Source organism: Microcaecilia unicolor, chromosome 4 (assembly GCF_901765095.1).
Source record: "Microcaecilia unicolor chromosome 4, aMicUni1.1, whole genome shotgun sequence".
NCBI lineage: Eukaryota > Metazoa > Chordata > Amphibia > Gymnophiona > Siphonopidae > Microcaecilia > Microcaecilia unicolor.
In genome coordinates, this window is record NC_044034.1 from 323,411,944 (window position 1) to 323,427,992 (window position 16,049).

A 16,049-nucleotide genomic window follows, 5' to 3' on the forward strand; every position below is an offset into this window, starting at 1 on the left:
GAACTCAAGTAAAACCGAGCTTCTCTGGGTCCCTAACACAAGTGGATACATATCTGACATCAAAATCCCTTTTGGGAAGTACGAACTCCCCCTCAAATCAAAAGTCAGGAACCTTGGAATACAGTTAGATTCAGCACTTACTCTGATTCCCCAAATCCAAGCAACCTTCAAGAGCTGCTTCTACTATTTGCGACAACTACGCTGCCTCTCTCTTTACATTGAGAAGGTAAATCTTATCCCAGTTGTGCATGCCATGATAACATCAAGACTGGATTACTGTGATGCACTACACAATGGTCTGACTACAAAGGGCCTGCACCAGCTCCAGTTGATTCAGAATGCATCAGCAAGACTCATAGAAGGTTGCAAGCGACGTGACCACATCACACTGTTTTTGCAAAAACTTCATTGGCTACCAGCACAATATAGGGCTAAATTTAAAACTCTATGTCTGATCTTCAAGGCCCTGAGCACCTGAAGAATAGGATGATCCTCCACACATCACCAAGGACACTGAGGTCCTCTCAAGGACTATCACTAACCACACCCTCTCTAAAAGACATTACATGATGTGATACCCGCAAGCGAGCCTTCTCTGGAGTAGCCATCACACTCTGGAATGTACTGCCTGAAAGGTTTCGCTTAACACAAGACTATCTCTACTTCAGGAAGCAGGTGAAAGCTTAGCTCTTCAACCAGGCCTTTAATGGAAGAAGTAACTAACTTACTGCTTCCATTAAAGGCTGGTTGAAGAGCCAAGCTTTCACCTAGTCTCACTCACAAGGAGTGACTCGGGCTGCACAAACTGCAGCAGGACATGTTTATCCACTCCTACCCTAGCTGAGATAATATTTAACCATCTCTCTAACCTCGTGTGCAACTTTCTTTAAGTCAGTCACCTTACTCTTCTTATTCTCTTACCTATCTATATGTTAATCTTTGCTTTACCCTTCACTATCAATTAAAATGTTCTATTACATATTATGTTGGCATTGTAAGTAGTATACTATGCCATACTTTGTATTGTTAGTTGAATATTTTTACTGCTGTAATTGCCAATTGCTCATGTTTGATCTATTCTTACTGTACACCACCTTGAGTGAATCCCTTCAAAAAGGTGGTAAATAAATCCTAATAATAAATAAATAAATAAATAAATAAATAAATACAAGCTTCAGGCATATTGCCAGCTGCTGCCTCCACTGCAGGTCTCTCTCCAGCTGGCTTTGCGGCCCATTGAGTTAATTGTATTACATCTGACTCATTCTGTTCAGTACATCTGAATCAGCTCAAAGAGATTGTCAAATTAAAATCTTGGCTAGCAACAAAATCAACCATAAAATCTATTCATAGCTCTGTATGACTCTCATATTTTCTCTGGAAATGAGATACCTAAATTCTCTATACCTGTGCTATACCTCTTTTTGGTTGTCTGGGAGCACAAGATGATATTTGTTTCATGCCTGTCTCTTACCTTGCACTAAAGACCTCAACAAGAGCCAAGTCATCATAGTCAAACCCCAGACAGAACAGTAGCATAATAAATGATAGCAGGAAAACAGCAAACTGGACCATCCAGTCTGCCTTGGTGAGATTCTTTTTTTCTTCCACTTTGGGTGGACACAAAACAACACTTGTTTCCCCTCAGTGCCTTTTGGTTGCCCTCACAATCCTTTTCCTTCTCTTGCCTCCATATCTGTGCCAAACATGTCCGAAATCTGTTACAGTGTTAACCTCCACGACCTTCACTGCTAGGCTATTTCAGACCTTGAGGTCCTCCTTTGATTCCTACAAGAGCAATACTTAATCCAATACCCAGGCCTTCTGTCATATTTTATCCAAACTGCCATCAAAATTAGTGAGGTTGCTGTTCAAAACATCTGGCCTCCTCATGCTCACTCAGGTTTAGGTTTTAACCACAGTCACTTTATCTCGGTCAGCTCAACCTTCTTGGAAGCTCAGTGTAGCTGTAGCACTGCTGTTATAGATTTTAAAATTTAATTAATTTATTTAACTTTTTAAAAATCTGTCCTACTTTCCTAGGCAGGTTACAAATTGAAACATACACAATTAAATGTATTATTAAAACATACGTACAATTAATCAGTAAAAATTCAGACATACTTGAAAACAAAGGGTCCACAGAACCAAGATGGCTGCCGAAGTGGGAGCAGTATGCTGGTGAGGGCTGCACCTAGCTGGTCTCCTTGGACAAGCAGGATGACGAACAGACACATATATGGGTAACATCACGGCTGACGGCACCGGACGGACCTTGTCATATAGCTCAGAAGACCTTTAAATGAGGTCTTTTGAGTATGTGTGGTAGTTCCCACCTCAAGCTGCCCATTCAAATTTGGTCAGTTATTTCTTAACCGCCACAGTGGCCGGCAGCACTTAGACCCTTGTCTTTCAGTTATTCCTTCATCATTGAATTTGACTTTGCAACACTATTAGTCCCCACGGAAAAAAAACCAGGCTTTAAAAAAATTGTACAAACTGCACTACTACAATGTCAGCTACTGACCTTCATGAAATCTGTTTATTATGTTTGGGCTCCAACCAAATCTCTGTGAACTCTGTAAAAAAATGTCTCCTTGAGCTCGCAAGTCTAAATTAACTGCACATGCAGGAAAGCATTTCTACCCATGCCAAGGGTTCGGAAAAAGTGCCATGTCCGCATGTTTGAAATCCAGGACTTTGAGTTTTGAGTGACTGTGTATCTGGATTTTCAAAAGGCATTTGACAAAGTACCTCATGAAAGACTTCAGAAGAAATTGGAGAGTCACGGGATAAGAGGTAGTGTCCTATTGTGTATTAAAAACTGGTTAAAGGATAGAAAACGGAGAGTAGGATTAAATGGTCAGTATTCTCAATGGAGGAAGGTAGATAGTGGGATTCTCCAGGGGTCTGTGCTGGGACTGCTGCTTTTAAACATATTTATAAATGACCTAGAGATGGGAGTAACTAGTGAGGTAATTAAATTTGCTGATGACACAAAGTTATTGAAAGTTGTTAAATCACAAAAGCACATAAGCACCGTGTCAGGTTCTCAGGTTCAGAGCCCGCGGGGTCGGGCTCTGGAGCAAACGTGAGCCCTTGGGCTGCTGACGAGGAGCGACAGCAGCAGGCAAAACCCACCAACCAACACTGGGTAAGCACACCGGCAGGGACTGCAGGCACTGCCCAGCGAACCGGAACACATGGACTGGAATCCCCCGGACTGGAGGACACAGGACTGGAACACACACCGGACCGGAACACACTGGACTGGAGCACACCAGACTGGAACACCCTGGACTGGTCCCCCGGACTGGAGCACACTGGACTGGTCCAACAGCTTCACCTGTACTTAGCTACTAAGCCCCCCAAGAGTTGAGCTCCTGGGTTCGAGTAGCCGACAGGACTTACTGGATACCGGATGACATAGGGACCAGGACTGGAAACAGAAGTGCTCCTAACCCTAAACTGATCTACGTGCTCCCAAGCCCTAAACCAGCAGGAGTGTTCCTAACCGTAAACTGACAAAAGGACTTCCTAAGCCCTATACTAAACAGGAGCTCCTAATCCCTGCTCAAGAAAGGGACTTCCTAAGCCCTAAACTAACAGAGCAGGGAACTAAACACAAAGCTAACACAGGTGCTACTAAGCACCAAGCTACAAGCAGAGCTTTACACTAATAAGCTAAACACAGAACTAACCAGCTACCTAAGCACTGCTCTAGCCAGCTAGATACAACTAACAAGGTGCTTCCTAAGCACTACTCTGGCAAGCAACCAGAAGAGCTCCTAGCACTAAAAGGGAAGACAGGGGAGCCACAAGGAGGGAAGCTAACACATAAGCCAAAAGTGCTTCTAAAGCACCAAACACCAACAGCAAAGACTGCAAGGCTCCCAATAGCACAAACACCAGAAGTACTTCTAACAGCAAACTCTGCAGTGTTCCTAACACCAAACCCTGAAGTACTTCTATCAGCAACAGAGCTTCCAAAGCCCTACACACACACAGCAATGCTTCCAAAACCAAAAGCAGGGGAACCATAAGGGAAAAACAGGAAAGCTAAACACACAGTCACCAGTGCACACTGCACTAACACTAACCTGGACCTTAGCAAAAGCAAGCAGGGAAACTAGACACAACGTCAGAAGTGCACACTGCACCACCCTACCTAAAGCAAACACCACCGTTGCAAAGGCCCTGAAGGAAACAAGACCACTTCCTTATCAAGGCCCTCCCTGATGATGTCACACTCCCTAGACCTAGGCAAAAGCACACTGACCCAGAGAGGCCCAACCCACACCAATGCAAAACTGTGAAACACTTGAAGCCAGTACACCCAAAGAGAGGTAGAGCAACTCAGGCAACATACCCACAGGTGCAGTGTAGTGAAACAATTAGAGCCATGCTGCTGGAAGCTGCCAGCACAGAGAGACAGAGCCAGCTCAGAAAGGACAGAGAAAAGAAACAGAAGCCAGCTAAGAAGCTGACCCCCAGGAAAGAGGTAAGTTTGAGAGGGGTTCAGACCCCAATCATAACAGCACCTCCCCCTCAAGGCTCCCGTGTCCCCACAGGAGCTCCAGGTCTCAAAAGACAATTTAGGTCTCCATGGGTAGCTGTGATGAAATCTCCCAATGGGTTTCACAACATAAATCTGGATGGCTGGGCAGGAAGTAACTAGTACATCTGGAACTTGGAAACCAGAGTGGCTTTGGCCGCCACGAGGCTCTTTAGTACGGCTGCTAGGCAGGATCAGAGTCTTGGATGCACCAAGTGGAGTCCTATTCAACAGGAACCATCTCTTGAAGGAATCCACAACTTCCTTGACTTCCTGGCACTCCACTGTAGCAGCCAGAACTGGGCTAGAGCCCACACCCATCCTGGAATCTAAAGCCGGACAGGAACTCGAACAGGACTTCAGACTGGACCTTGCCTCTTGGCTGGAGCTGGAACTCAGGAGGGGTTCAACGTCTTGGTTGAAGTGGGAACTCAGAGTAGACTCAGCATCTTGCCTGAGACTGCAATCTGATCCGGCCTCAGCCTCTTGGCCGGAACTGCCACTCAATTCGGACTCAGCCTCTTGGCTGGACTCGGTACTCAACGTAGACTCAGCATCTCGGCTGGCACTGGGACTTGCTCCGGACTCAGCATCTTGGCCGGAACTGCAACTTGACCCGGACTCAGCCTCTTGACCGGGACTGCAACTTGACCCGGACTCAGCCTCTTGACCGGGACTGCAACTTGACCCAGACTCAGCATCTTGCCTGGGACTGGAACTCCAACTTGACCCAGACTCAGCATCTTGCCTGGGACTGGAAATCCAACTTGACCCGGACTCAGCATCTTGGCCGGGACTGTAACTTGACCCGGACTCTGCATCTTGCCTGGAACTGGAACTCCAACTCTCACCGGACTCAACATCTTGGCCGGGACTGCAACTTGACCCAGACTCAGCATCTTGCCTGGGACTGGAACTCCAACTTAACCCGGACTCAGCATCTTGCCTGGGACTGTAACTCAATTCTGATTCGGCATCTCGGCTGAACTCTGCACTCGGTGCAGACTCAGCACTCATCGTGGACTCGTCATCTTGGCTGGGCTCTGCACTCGGTGTAGACTCAGCACTCATCGTGGACTCAGTATCTCGGCTGGCCTCTGCACTCGGTGCAGACTCAGCACTCATCATGGACTCATCACTCGGTGTAGACTCAGCATCCCGGCTGGGACTGCAACTCGATCCAGACTCAGCATCTTGACTGGAACTACAACTCACTCCAGACTCAGCATCTTGACTGGAACTACAACTCGATCCAGCCTCAGCCTCTTGACTGGAACTACAACTCGATCCAGACTCAGCATCTTGACTGCCAATGCTGCAACTCACTCCAGACTCAGCATCTTGACTGGAACTACAACTAGATCCAGACTCAGCATCTTGACTGGAACTGCAACTCGATCCAGACTCAGCATCTTGACTGCTAATGCTGCAACTCACTCCAGACTCAGCATCTTGACTGGAACTACAACCCGATCCAGCCTCAGCATCTTGACTGGAACTACAACTCAATCCAGACTCAGCACCTTGACTGGAACTGCAACTCGATCCAGCCTCAGCATCTTGACTGGAACTACAACTTGATCCAGCCTCAGCATCTTGACTGGAACTACAACTCGATCCAGACTCAGCATCCTGACTGCCAATGCTGCAACTCACTCCAGACTCAGTATCTTGACTGGAACTACAACTCGCTCGAGACTCAGCATCTTGACTGGAACTGCAACTCGATCCAGACTCAGCATCTTGGCTGCTCCTGCTGCAACTCGCTCTGGACTCAGCATCTTGGCTGTCACTGCTGCAACTCGCTCTGGACTCAGCATCTTGGCTGTCACTGCTGCAACTCGCTCCGGACTCAGCATCTGGGCTGGAACTCAAAACAGACTCAGGCACTGGGCTGGAACTCAGTGTGGACTCAGAAGCTTGGCAGACAAAGCCCTTCAGGCTGGACTCAGAAGTTTGTCGGGAAAAATCAGGAAGCCACCTTCTTTCAGCTTGGGCTTCAGGAGTATCCCGCAGGGTTGGCTCCGAGAGGAGTTGGAAGCGGTAAAAGAACAGCTTGGTAGAGGGATCAATAGCAGAAACTGGGTTTTCTTCGAACCCAAGCCAGGAGACACGCCTTCTTTCTGCTGCAGCTTCAGGAGTATTCTTCAGGGCTAGATCAGACAAAAGTGCAACCCGGTAATCCTGGAGTGTCAGAAACGGATCCAGATCAAAAATGGGGTTGGAACTGGGATCCAAACTGGTACTAGGAGACTCAGTAGACAGCGCCACTTGAACTGGATGCAGAGACTTGACTAGAAGCGCTGCTTGGACTGGACTCGGAGGCTCGGTCAGAAGCATCCCTCGGACTGGACTCGGAGGCTTGAGTGGAAGCGCCACTTGAACTGGCATCGGAGGCTCGGTCAGCAGCGTCCCTCGGACTGGACTCTGAAGCTTGGCTGAACGCGCTGCTCGGACTGGATTCAGAGGCTTGTCTGGGCGCACTGCTTGAACGGGACTGGACCCCTGCTGGGCCCAGAGCGTGGCATTCCCAAGACGTCTTCTCTCAGCGACAGCTTCCGGAGTATCCCACAAAGCTGGATTCAGGACAAGGCTGCGGCGATACTCTGAGAGCATGATGAAAGGGTCCATATCTGAAACTGGGTTTTCAGCGATTCCAAGCCACCGGACACGTTTTCTCTCAGCTGCCGCTTCAGGGGTCTTCTTCAAAACAGGATGAGACAACAGTTTCCCACGATACTGACGAAGAGTCATAGAAGGATCAAGAACAACGATGGAGCTGGACCCCAGCTGGGTCAGCTGGGCGGGGGTTCTTGCCGGGCTCATGGCCTTTGCAATCTGTCAGGTTCTCAGGTTCAGAGCCCGCGGGGCCGGGCTCTGGAGCAAACGTGAGCCCTTGGGCTGCTGACGAGGAGCGACAGCAGCAGGCAAAACCCACCAACCAACACTGGGTAAGCACACCGGCAGGGACTGCAGGCACTGCCCAGCGAACCGGAACACATGGACTGGAATCCCCCGGACTGGAGGACACAGGACTGGAACACACACCGGACCGGAACACACTGGACTGGAGCACACCAGACTGGAACACCCTGGACTGGTCCCCCGGACTGGAGGACACAGGACCGGAACACGGGACTGGAGCACACTGGACTGGTCCAACAGCTTCACCTGTACTTAGCTACTAAGCCCCCCAAGAGTTGAGCTCCTGGGTTCGAGTAGCCGACAGGACTTACTGGATACCGGATGACATAGGGACCAGGACTGGAAACAGAAGTGCTCCTAACCCTAAACTGATCTACGTGCTCCCAAGCCCTAAACCAGCAGGAGTGTTCCTAACCGTAAACTGACAAAAGGACTTCCTAAGCCCTATACTAAACAGGAGCTCCTAATCCCTGCTCAAGAAAGGGACTTCCTAAGCCCTAAACTAACAGAGCAGGGAACTAAACACAAAGCTAACACAGGTGCTACTAAGCACCAAGCTACAAGCAGAGCTTTACACTAATAAGCTAAACACAGAACTAACCAGCTACCTAAGCACTGCTCTAGCCAGCTAGATACAACTAACAAGGTGCTTCCTAAGCACTACTCTGGCAAGCAACCAGAAGAGCTCCTAGCACTAAAAGGGAAGACAGGGGAGCCACAAGGAGGGAAGCTAACACATAAGCCAAAAGTGCTTCTAAAGCACCAAACACCAACAGCAAAGACTGCAAGGCTCCCAATAGCACAAACACCAGAAGTACTTCTAACAGCAAACTCTGCAGTGTTCCTAACACCAAACCCTGAAGTACTTCTATCAGCAACAGAGCTTCCAAAGCCCTACACACACACAGCAATGCTTCCAAAACCAAAAGCAGGGGAACCATAAGGGAAAAACAGGAAAGCTAAACACACAGTCACCAGTGCACACTGCACTAACACTAACCTGGACCTTAGCAAAAGCAAGCAGGGAAACTAGACACAACGTCAGAAGTGCACACTGCACCACCCTACCTAAAGCAAACACCACCGTTGCAAAGGCCCTGAAGGAAACAAGACCACTTCCTTATCAAGGCCCTCCCTGATGATGTCACACTCCCTAGACCTAGGCAAAAGCACACTGACCCAGAGAGGCCCAACCCACACCAATGCAAAACTGTGAAACACTTGAAGCCAGTACACCCAAAGAGAGGTAGAGCAACTCAGGCAACATACCCACAGGTGCAGTGTAGTGAAACAATTAGAGCCATGCTGCTGGAAGCTGCCAGCACAGAGAGACAGAGCCAGCTCAGAAAGGACAGAGAAAAGAAACAGAAGCCAGCTAAGAAGCTGACCCCCAGGAAAGAGGTAAGTTTGAGAGGGGTTCAGACCCCAATCATAACACACCGCCATACTGGGAAAAGACCAAGGGTCCATCAAGCCCAGCATCCTGTCTCCGACAGTGGGCAATCCAGGCTTCAAGAACCCGGCAACCCCCCCCTCCCAAAAATGATTTTTTAATAATGTTCAATGGACTTTTCCCTCAGGAATCTGTCCAAATCCCCTTAAACTCCGTAAGGCCAGCTGCTGTCACTACATTCTGCGGCAACGAGTTCCAGAGTCCAACTACACGCTGAGTAAAGAAAAACTTTCTCCTATTTGTTTTAAATCTACCATATTCTAGCTTCATGCCTTTGTATCGGTCCATGGTGCGACTACACCTCGAGTATTGTGTTCATTTCTGGTCATCGCATCTCAAAAACGATATAGTGGAATTAGAAAAGGTACAGAAAAGGGCGACGAAAATGATAAAAGGGATGGGATGACTTCCCTATGAGGAAAGGCTGAAGTGTCTAGGGCTCTTCAGCTTGGAGAAAAGACGGCCGAGGGGAGATATGATAGAGGTCTATAAAATGATGAGTGGAGTGGAAAGGATGAATGTGAATCGTTTACTCTTTCCAAAAATACTAGGACTAGGGGGCATGTGATGAAGCTACAAAGTAGTACATTTAATACGAATCAGAGAACAGTTTTCTTCACTCAATGTGTAAATAAACTCTGGAATTCGTTGTCAGAGAATGTGGTAAAGGCGGTTAGCTTAGTGGGGTTTAAAAAAGGTCTGGACGGCTTCCTAAAGGAAAAGTCCACAGACCATTATTAAATTGACTTGGGGAAAATCCACTGCTTATTTCTAGGATAAGCAGCATAAAATATATTGAATGTTTTGGGGATCTTGTCAGGTATTTGTTACCTGGATTGGCCACTGTTGGAAACAGGATGCTGGGCTTGATGGACCTCTGGTCTGTCCCAGTGTGGCAATACTTATGTACTTTAGCTGTTAAATCAAACCAAACTGTCTGATGGTCACTGCTGCCCAGATGGGCACCCACTCGTACATTAGACACACTTTCCCCATTTGCAAGCACCAGATCCAATGTTGCTCCTTCCCTCGTGGGTTCCATCACCATTTGTCTGAGCAGAGCACTTTGAAAAGCATCCACTATCTCTCTACTTCTTTCCGATTCTGCAGATGGAAGTTTTCAATCCGCATCCAGCAGGTTGAAATCTCCCAGCAACAGCACCACTCTTTTCTTTCCCAACTTTTGAATATGTGTAACCAGATCTTTATCTAGTTCCTCTGATTGTGTCAGAGGTCTGTAGACAACACCCATGTGGACAGAGGTTCCATCATCTCTTTTTAAGGTTATCCATATTGCTTCTTCCTTTCCCCAGGCCCCTGACATTTCAGTCGCTGCAATATTGCTTCTCACATACAGAGCTACAACTCCACCTTTACAACGGTCTCTATCCTTCCTAAATAGATTATAGCCTGGTATGTTTGCATCCCATTCATGGGAGTAGTAGAAACAACCTTGGATTTATTCCTTACACAACAGGATGGGTAAAGGACAGGAGTGGATGTAAATATGTACAACTGTGAGCCACTTTGAGAGGGAAAAAGAAGGGTCAAGATTACCACAAATGGTCTTGAACAGAACTGTATATATAAAGAGTTTGAAGTATAGACTGCTGGTTGAAGAAGTTCCAGTAACGTTGGTTTGCATTCTACCAAACTCCTGGAGTGCCGAGTAATTTTTGGCAAGAGATGAGCACACTTGCTCGTAGACTGAGAGAGGTACCAACTTGAGAATTTGTTCAGTATCCTAATACCCTGGATCTCTATTCCAGGCCATTGATCAACTCCAAAGCTCGTTGGATGGAAGCTGTGATAGTTTGAGTGGTGAGCTGAATGGAAACAGAATAGAGTACTGAGATGGAAATAAGTTTTCTCTGTGACCTAGGTTTTGGTTGTTTGCAGACCTGAGCTAGTAAGGGGCAAGACCTGGGTTACATAAAACTGGCACCCGAACATGGGGCATTGGGAGTAAAGTGTTGGAAAAACCTTGCTATTTAAGGATTATAAACTGGATTGCCCAGACATGGGGCAATTTTGGATAAAGTACTGGAGAGGACTTGTTACTTAAGGATTACAAATTTGCATGCCTGAGCATTGGGCAGCTGGGAGAAAAGTGAAGAAAGGAATACATTTGGTTGCCCTCTGGATTACAAATTTTGTTGTTCTGGAACTATATTGCTAGAACCGAGAGGAAGGACTACTGAAGCAGACCCAGTAAAAGGTTTGACTTCTCCCATCCATGGACAGCCCGCGCAAATGGACCTGAAAGACAAAAACAGAACATTGAGTACCTGGTAAAGGGTGGGAAAAAACTGTCAAGTCATCATGGTGGAAAGCATGTCAGCCCACCGCCTGCTGTGTAGAGGGCTGGGAATGCCACATGAATGGACACTTAGCTCTACTCATGGAGGAGATGATACAGGATCTGAGGAGAAGTGCTCATAGCTCTAGGGCACTGCCTATAAGGAAAAGGGTCATGGAGAAGGACCAGGCGGGTGAGGAGGTGGCGGAATTCCTAGTTGACAGATAGCTGGATTTCTCCCACTGAACATTGCCAGATAGCTGGCTGAATACCATTTAACTAACCAGGAGCCGATCCTGGCTGGTTAAACATTTTTAAATATCAGGTGGTTTATGTTTACCTCTTGTTCTTTGAATTCTTGTTTTATTTCCACTAGAATTCAATTCAATACATACCTCAGCTTTTCTGTGAAGAAATAATAGGTTGTAATCAATTGGCTGCTCTTCTAAGTATAGGGCACAGACATATAATCTTCCTTCCATCTGAGTATTAACTGATCTTATATTACTTCATAGTGAGCACAGTGCATACAAATAAGAAATTTAACACAGCACATCCTATCAAACAAAATTGCATTACAAGTAATACTTTTTTCACTGCAAAAAGTAAAGGCATTTGATTAAAAGTCAAACATTTCAGGTAACTAAGAGGTAGAACTTTGTAGGTAGGTGTCTAACATGGTCGGGTACTGCTGACCTACGAGTCAGTGCAGCAAGTGGTGTACCTAACATATTTGACACCTGTGGCAGATTTTCTTTAACACCCCCTTCCTCTATACAACAAAATTATTTTCAGTAATAATCATGAAATGAAACAAATGATAATAATGTTGAAAAAAAATGCAGACAGTACTAAACATACCATGCAGTAACACAAAAGACTACAAATGTCATGCAGGACCTACAGAGCAATTCTACCCTTCCATAATAGCAGTCACTTCCACGAGTCACACAATGAGAGCTTACCTAGGAACAGGCAGCACCCTAAACATTGCAGTGGGCACTAGAACATCAACACATCTATTGGAAAACTAAACAAGCTAGATTAATACAGATCAATCCTTCACAGTAAATGCTTACAGAAAAAGGAAGGGGGGGGGGGGGGGAAGAAACCCATGTCTCTTTCACGCATGCAGAACACAGGTCCTCACCCAGTTTACAGTAAGACTAAGTAACCACAAACTAAAAATAAAAATATGTAGACAAAAATTAAACTGAACTCCCAAGAATATGGTGCAACACCAGAGAAAGAGAACCAGTGATGCATGTCCCTCTGTAATGTGCCAAAATATAAAGATAGCAGATGTAAATTTCAAAAACTGACAAACTTGAATCACATTACAAAATAACAAAGACAAAACAAAAAATGGCAAATAACATGATACTTTCTTCTATCCAGCATCTACCCTCTCTCTCTCTCTCTCTCTCTCTCTCTGCCCTCTTCCATCCAGCATCTGTCCTCTCTCTCTCTCTGCCCCTTCCATCCAGTCTTTGCCCTCTCTCCCTACTTCCATCCAGCATCTGCTCTCTCTCTCCTCACTTCAATCCAGCATGTACCCTCTCTCCTCACTTCCTTCTAGTGTCTGCCCTCTCTCCACCCCTTCCATCCAGTGTCTGCCCTCTCTCCCCACCCCTTCCATTTAAAGTCTGCCCTCTCTCTCTGCCCCTTCCATTCAGCATCTGTCCACTCTCCCCTACCATCCAGCATTTGCTCTCTTTATCTTCCCCTTCAGTCTAGCATCTGGCCTCTCTCTCTCCCCTTCCACCCAGCTTCTGCACTTTCTCTACCCTCTTCCATTTAGAATTTCCCCCCTCTCTCCTACCCTTTCCATCCATTATCTGCCCCCTCTCCTCCCTCTTCCATCCAGCATCTGCCCTTTCTCTCTCTGACCCCTTCCATCTAGTGTCTGCTCCCTTTCTCCCCCTTCAATTCAGTGTCTGCCCTCTCTCTCTTTCTGCCTCCTTCTATTCAGCATTTGTCTTCTCTCCCCTTTCATCCAGTGACTGCCCTCTCTTCCCACTTCCATCAACCCTCTGCTCTTTATCTCTTCCTCTTCCATCCAGCATCCGCATTTTCATTGCTCCTTCCATTCAGTGTCTGCCCTTTCTCCCCCCTCTATCTAGCATCTGCCTCCTCTCTCCTCCCTTTTTATCCAGTATGTTCACCCTCTCCCCCTTCCATCCAGTGTCTTCCCTTTCTCTATCCCCTTCCATTTAGCATTTGCCCCTCTCCTCCCCCTTCCATCCAGCATCTGCCCCGTCTGTCCTCCCTCTTCCAACCAGCATCTGCCCTTTTTCTCTCTGACCCTTTCCATTCAGTGTCTGCCCCTCTTTTCTCCCCTTTTCTCCAGTATCTTCCTCCCTCCCCCTTCCATCCAGTGTCTGCACTTTCTTTACCCCCTTCCATCTAGTGACTGCTCAGACTCCCTCTCCATCCATCATGTAATGACCTCTCTCCCTTTCCCACTGAATCTTCCTCCTCGCATTGCCTCCCCCTGACACCCCCGCTGCTGCTGTTTCTCCTTTTCTAAACCAGCAACAAGAGAATGGTAATGGTAATGATGCTTGTAGTCTGCCAGCGCTCATATATAGATTCAAAGCAGATCACATAGATTCAGAAAAAGAAAAAGATATACATAAAAATACAGACCAAATAAAGGAATTTTAAAAACAATAGGCCTTCAGTTGTTTACAAAACAACAGATAAGTAGGAATCCTCCTACGTTTGGTAGGTAGAGAACACTAAGCTGAAACTGCTTGGTATGGAAACAAAGTTGAACTACATGAAGTACCACGTACTATAGTGAGAGGTTGTGACAGCCATTTTGGATTGGCGCTGCAAGGGGCAGGAGTGAGGGGGCTGCGCTCCTGCTCCCAATGAGCACTGCAGGACCACCAAGGATACAGGTTGGCTTGGGAGAGGGGGGGGGCTTTACCTGCTTACCTGGTCCGTTGCGAGGGTTGGGAGTTTTCTGGGGGAGGGACCTTCTTTCAATGGACTTGGGGAAGGAAGGAGGATACGTTGTCGGGGGTGGGTCAAGAGGGGGCTCTAGGGATCTTTAAAAAATTTTTAAAAAATCACATAGGTCCCAGCCTGATATCCAGTCGAGCAGCATAAGTTCTGGCTCCCAGCCTGTCCAAAATTATCCCCCGATATTCAGTGCCGGTGCCCAGAACATAAGAACATAAGAGTAGCCATACTGGGTCAGACCAATGGTCCATCTAGTCCAGTATCCTGTTTCCAAACAGTGGTCAAGCCAGGTCACAAGTACCTGGCAGAAACCCAATTAGTAGCAACATTCCATGCTACCAATCCCAGGGAAAGCAGTGGCTTCTCCATGTCTGTCTCAATAGTAAACGATAGACTTTCCTCCTGGAACTTGTCCAAACCTTTTTTAAACCCAGATATGCTAATTGCTGTTAATACATCCTCCGGCAAAGAGTTCCAGAGCTGAACTATTTGTTGAGTGAAAAAATATTTCCTCCTATTTGTTTTAAAAGTATTTCCATGTAACTTCCTTGAGTGTCCCCAAGTCTTTGTACTTTTGGAACAAATAAAAAATCGATTTACTTTTACTCGTTCTACACCACTCAGGATTTTGTAGACCTCAACCATACCTCCCCTCATCTGTCTCTTTTCCAAGCTGAAAAACTCTAACCTCTTTAATCTTTCCTCATATGAGAGGAGTTCCACATCCCCTTTATCATTTTGGTCGTTCTTCTTTGAACCTTTTCTAATTCCGTTATATCTTTTTTGAGATACGGCGACCAGAACTGAAAGCAATACTTAAGGTGCGGATGCACCATGGAGTGATACAGAGGCATTATAGTATTTTTGGTCTTATTTACCATTCCTTTCCTACTAATTCCTAGCATCCTGTTTGCTTTTTTAGCCACTGCCGCACACTGAGCAGAAGATTTCAGCATATTATCTACAATGACACCTAAATCTTTTTCTTGAGTTCTGACCCCCCAAGGTGGACCCTAGCACCAGGTAACTATGATTTGGGTTATTCTTTCCAATGTGCACCACCTTGCATTTGTTCACATTAAATTTCATCTGCCATTTGGATGCCCAGTCTTCTAATTTCCTAAGGTCTTCCTGCAATATTTCACAGTCTGCACGTGTTTTAACACATTTGAATAGTTTTGTATCAACTGCAAATGTAATCACCTCAATCGTTGTTCTGATTTCCAGATCATTTAAAAATGTTAAATAGCACCGGTCCCAGTACAGATCTCTGCAGCATTCCACTGTTCACCCTCCTCTATTGAGAGAAATACCATTTATTTATTTTTATTTTTTACATTTGTACCCCGCACTTTCCCACTCATGGCAGGCTCAATGCGGCGGGCAATGGAGGGTTAAGTGACTTGCCCAGAGTCACAAGGAGCTGCCTGTGCCTGGAATTGAACTCAGTTCCCCAGGACCAAAGTCCACCACCCTAACCACTAGGCCACTCCTCTGTTTTCTGTCCAACAACCAATTCCTAATCCACACCAGAACCTTGCCTCCTATCCCATGATTCTGAAATTTTCTCAGGAGTCTTTCATGAGCGGATGTGGTCCCTCTTCACAAAAGTGGAGACAGGGAAGAAGTGGGAAACTACAGACCAGTAAGTCTCACGATGGTGGTAGGAAAAATAATGGAGTTGCTGCTGAAAGAAAGGATAGTTAACTTTCTAGAAGCCAACGGATTACAGGACCCAAGGCAATATGGCTTTACCAAAGGAAAATCCTGCCAAACAAATCTTATTGATTTCTTTGACTGGGTGACCAAAGAACTGGTTGAAGGATGTGCACTAGATATAATCTACT